We start from the raw sequence: 4,648 nt of genomic DNA, 5'->3' as shown, positions 1-4,648 counted from the left end.
GATTTTTCAAAATAAATGGGGGAAAATAAATTGAAACTTGACCAAATTTATCTTTATTCTCTTTGGCAGCGAGTCTGAACATGAAATAAGTGTGGCCTAAGGCGGTACCATAAGAGGCGTCTAATAGTTTGTAAAGGGGACTGGTGCCCTCTTTTTTTCATATTTCAAAAGAAGAAAGTCCTTTGATATTTCTTTGGTCTTCTTTGAGCAGAGGTAATGGGCGTGCTGGTATCCCGCGAGGGCTGGGTTGCTGGAGGCCACTTTCCTCCGAAGTTACGCAGACCAGAGTAGGAATATTTTGTCACGACCTTGTCAACTTTGTAAACAGAGTAGTTGGGCTTCATTCAGAACCTGCAAAATGGCTTGGTTCTTATATTTCATTTGCTGTCCAAAGCATTTGTAGGAATGATAAACAACTCGACAACTTCTCTTACTCGAACATCTCTCTGCCAACAGCCACAAACTAAATAAGCAATATAGATACTATGCACACATGCACACAGCTATGGAATCGGATACGAGCAGCTGTCAAAAACTCGGACACGATCCAAAAGAATCGAGTTTAAGAGAAAGGAAATGGAGGAGATATTTTGGCCCTCTCTATCGATGTGATTAGGTAGCTAGAGTGTTGGGTTGACCGTGGGAAAGTTCCGTCCTTTACGGAGCAAGGCATGAGTTAGCTTGTTTCTTGGCACCGGTCTAGTGCAAAATAATAATAGGCAGCAATACGTCTTGGTCAATGCAGCATTTATCTGTTGCCATCCTCCAAGGATTGTCCTCGAGGTTTATTTTTGCTGACATTTTCTCAGTTTCCCGTAAATTAAATCAAATAAATTAAAACCACAATAAATAAATAAAAACCGTCAAGCCTAACTAACAACTGATTGAAAACAATGTGCCAATCTTTATTACTATGGAGACAGTCATCAGCACTTTTATGTTTCTATACTTGTTCAATTCAAGCCAGCTCAGAACATGACAGCCTAGTATATGGTTCCAGCAAGTTCGTGTTTTATAAGGTTATACCGTGCTTCTAAGAGTAATGACAGTTTTCACTCCACAAATAGAACAGTGGTCAGCATTGCATCACTTGTGGTTCCTTGATATCAAAGCGTGGTCAGTGTCAAAACCAGTCACAGTAGTAGTCTTTTTACGAGCGTGGCGATTTGCTGGCAAAGACCCAAAACATTGGTGTCCTTGCCATGTGTAACCACAATTGTTCTGCGCGTCAGCCACTAGATTGTGTTCTGCGAAAATGGGCCCCGTTCTATCATGAAAAGCGAATTGGAAAAAGGATTACTGTTTATACATGTACATTGTTTCTGAAAGAAGCCACAATGATTCGTGCACAGTACACGTTCTGAGCATTACATGTAGGTCTAAAATTGTTTCATTTTGTAAAGGAATTTCAAAGAAAAACGGAGTGAATTGAGTTAGAAATTCCAGTGCTTGCACTGAAAAAAATCCCCCTTCCCTATCTGTTTATAGTTCTACCCTTCAGTCCACTCTCACAACTTTCCTAACATTTCGGCCAACATAGAGGCCGATACCTCACTATCCTCCACACTTGACGTGTCAGGTGTTCCTCCAGTGTTCCTACGTTACCGGTATATTGGTTCACGTGCGCGGAACGTGCCCCGTCACAGGCAACGTCTCACGGCTCACACTATAGCCTACCAAAATCGTTGGCACGCGAGAGGGTTGATCTCTGCCCCCAGATAGCTTATCGTAGTCCTGTTGTGTGCCTGTCTCCATCCGTCACAGTTGCCTTGGTACGGCTGTTTCACGACCCTGGATGGTCATGACAATCATACGGCCCTTAACCTTCTGTAGCACTGACGAAACTGTGTGGATGAGACAATGAGTGACTTTGACTTTATATAGAAGTGATGCAATACAACAGAAAAATAAATAGCAATGTACACGGCCAACTTCATTTTCGAGCTTCCCAGCTTGAACGGCCGTTATAAACCTTACGTCGGAATCACACGATAACATCTGCTTAACCTCCCCCGAATTCGCAAATTCGTGTTCTTTGATCAGGAGCATTAAAAGGGGGTACAGGATTAAAAAACACAAATATACAAGTCGATAACATAGTTGCCTGTCTAGGAAAATAGATTCGTGGGAGGCCGGGAAAATGCTCAGTGTTATTGTTGCCTACACAAAAACATACTGATGAGTTAATCGGTGTTTACCCGTTTGTGCGCGCTGTAAAACGTCACAAGTTAGGCAACACCCGAAACTACAGGCTGCTCAAATAAGAACTGCCTCGACAGCAAAACAGAGCAACAATAACATTGAAGTGACTGTTTCATGATTTAAATAAGAAATTCACGACGGAAAAATCGTTCCAGCAAAGTCTGTGGCCAGGCAAATCTGGATTTGTACATTTTCCCTCATATTCACAGGTTCATTTACGTAAGGGGTCCAACAAAATCCCCGAGCTACAAACGGACACAAAAACAGAAAACATACTTATAGGCTAAGTAAAGCAAACACATCGCCTGGTGTTCCCCCAATAATGAAAATTGAAAGCTGTCTCCGATTAATGGGGAAACTCAAGGCTTCTCCAAAGGGATGCTACAGCATCGGACCAAGAACAACAAACCAACGAAGAGGAAAAGGCGTAGGGTATTATTGGAATGTGGAATCTCAATTGAACAATGATCTGAAATAGGCTGTACAAGACAAAACTGAAGCATTGTGAAACAGTCGTTGGCCTTTAGCCAAGTTCACGTTAAAATGCGCACCTCACCAACTTGGCAGGGTGCCCAGAAGACGACACAAATCTAACTCTGTGGTCCACTTGCGGCCGCGGTCGACAAGAATAAAAAACAAACCAGTGAAAACATTGAAGTGCACAGGTGCTACGCTTGTTTATTCTACCGCTCGAAACCAAGGCTACTCCCTTTCTAACCACAAACAAGAACAAAGAAGTATATCTTCCAAAACAGTGAGAGTTTGTTCCTGCGGGAATTTTACTTAATTGTACTGGGAGGATATTGCACAGCTTAAAAGAACCAAGACATCATGTTGCAAATAACTAGTTAGTTTTCATCAAAGAGGTATATAGCAACAAATCTCGATTTCTGAAAGGCTGGAAAGAATGCCTTTCATGCAGTCCCCTTTACCCCTTGCACCTTTATCCAGCCTGCAGCTTTCTTGACCTTTCCTTTTGTCCTCCTGCACTCGTCCATGCCTGGTCGATTCCCCGGCCCTGTTTGCTTGATTGTCCTGTCCGCTTGTCATTTTGCCCTTGGAAAAGATTCTGCTAGGATCGAAACGTCAGGCCCATCATATTTTGTGATATGTATTTTAGGTCACTGTAGTCAGCAAGCAGTTTACAGCAGTTTTGTATTACATAGACTGGAAAGAATGAGTAATATTTTTTGAACAATCCAGATACCTATATTAAATTTACATCTAAATTATTTTACCCCAGGGAGTTTAGATGGGGCTTTTTACTTCCCTATCTGGTGCCAAAATTGACAACATGACGCTTACCTTACCCTTCCCGCGTAGGCTGAACGACAAATTAAAAAACAAGTGATGCAAATACATCTTTTGCATGTTCCAACATGTCCAAAGAATATTTCAGATTTGTTGGGCGAACGCCAAATTGGCTGAACAATGGTTTCATAACGAATTTTTCGTTTAATAATAACACACTGTGAAATGAAACTACACTAAACTAGATACACCCAAGTCACATAACCCACCTCGTCCAAGTGAGAGGTTACAAGTTGTGGGACATCCTTGAGTGAAAAATGTCAACAGAAAGGGGAACGGAGATAGTGTTTCCGGAGGGGGGGGAGTATTTCCAGAGAGTTGAGGGGAGCTTCTGAGAATAAAGCCGGAATATTTCTGTTCCAGCTGCCAAACTCCGCAAGTGACATAACGGCTTTGAAAACAAAGACACTCCAAAAGGTATTGTTTGTTTGATACAACACAACAGAATTTCTCATTTTGTTTCTTAACGATGCATTGGAAAGCAACACGGAAGCGAATCAGATGATCGTAACAGGCCTAATTGTGAACCAAATGAGACTGTGAATTACTCAAATCATTAATGACTTACTGAATAACTTATTCTGTCGCAACTGGGTAGCGGAGGATAAAGGGTATGAACTACCACTTACGGTATGTGTCCCCACCCATTGTGCCCCACCTCTCAGGATTCTGGAGCAGATAAAAAGGTTTTGTGTTGTTTTGAACCATCATGACCATACCCACTGATTGCCCCCCCCCTTAAAAGGAGACCCAACGAGGCCGCCTAAGCACTAGGTCGAAGCTGTTATGTTGTACAAATCGGCTGATTGGGTGACTGGTGGATCAGTTGGAATGTTGATTGATGGACAAGTGATTTCCAAGCGGTTAATTTCCTAGTACGTGTACCTTGTGAACTGAAAATATGGGTCCAGAATGATTTTGGTCATTCGCGGATTCAAAGCTGAGCCAAAGTTGCTAAACTAAGTGTTTTAATTCAAACCGCAAGTCTCACAGAGGATACCAACAGGTGCACTTTAATTTTGTCTTGTAGGAGAGGGCAGCATTCAACCTCAAGGCAAAATGTGTTTAGCACCCTTTGATGATTGGTTGATAAGATCGATGATTAAGTGAAATGCTTATAAAATTGCTTGTTACT

The 4,648-nt window shown here is 42.0% G+C and overlaps 1 long non-coding RNA gene across 1 annotated transcript; it reads right to left on the bottom strand.

Annotated features, from left to right (window-relative positions):
• Positions 1 to 204: 204 nt before the first annotated feature.
• Positions 205 to 3,973, bottom strand: LOC110980587 (uncharacterized). Its single transcript, XR_002598327.2, has 3 exons — positions 3,508 to 3,973; positions 3,144 to 3,271; positions 205 to 1,844 (listed from the first exon to the last, which is right to left on the bottom strand). It is a non-coding gene; the product is annotated as an uncharacterized LOC110980587 (long non-coding RNA).
• Between the last annotated feature and the right edge of the window lie 675 nt (positions 3,974 to 4,648).

The sequence above is a fragment of the Acanthaster planci genome, linkage group LG01 (assembly GCF_054643075.1).
Source record: "Acanthaster planci isolate LZ-2023a linkage group LG01, COTS_SCS, whole genome shotgun sequence".
Taxonomy (NCBI): Eukaryota; Metazoa; Echinodermata; class Asteroidea; order Valvatida; family Acanthasteridae; genus Acanthaster; species Acanthaster planci.
The sequence above is the reverse complement of the archived record's forward strand: the minus strand, read 5'-3'. Positions and strand labels throughout refer to the sequence as shown.